Genomic DNA, 585 nt, shown 5'->3' with positions numbered 1-585 from the left:
GCCAAATGGCATCCTTCTGTATGCAAATACTCCAGATGGGCAGGGGAATGCCGTTTTCTCTTGATCCTGGGGATCTACTGCAATTTGATTATAACCTGAATATCCATCCAGGAAGCAGTAGTATTCATGACCTGCTAGTCTTTCTAGCATCTGGTCTATAAATGGTAAAGGAAAATGATCCTTTCTGGTGGCTTTATTGAGCCTTCTATAATCAATACACATACGCCACCCTGTAACTGTTCTTGTAGGAACAAGTTCATTTTTTTTATTATGAACCACTGTCATGCCTCCCTTCTTAGGGACGACTTGGACAGGGCTTACCCAGGGGCTGTCAGAAATAGGATAAATAATCCCAGCCTCTAGTAATTTAGTGACCTCCTTCTGCACAACTTTCTTCATGACTGGATTCAGCCGCCTTTGTGGTTGGACCACTGGCTTGGCGTCACCCTCCAATAGGATCTTGTGCATGCATCTGCCTGGACTAATGCCCTTAAGATCACTGATGGACCACCCAAGAGCTGTCTTGTGTGTCCTTAGCACTTGAATTAGTGCTTCCTCTTCCTGTGGCTCTAAGGTAGAGCTTAT

This window comes from Arachis duranensis, chromosome 10, assembly GCF_000817695.3.
Source record: "Arachis duranensis cultivar V14167 chromosome 10, aradu.V14167.gnm2.J7QH, whole genome shotgun sequence".
In the NCBI taxonomy this organism is placed as follows: Eukaryota; Viridiplantae; Streptophyta; class Magnoliopsida; order Fabales; family Fabaceae; genus Arachis; species Arachis duranensis.
This window is presented reverse-complemented; position numbering follows the sequence as displayed.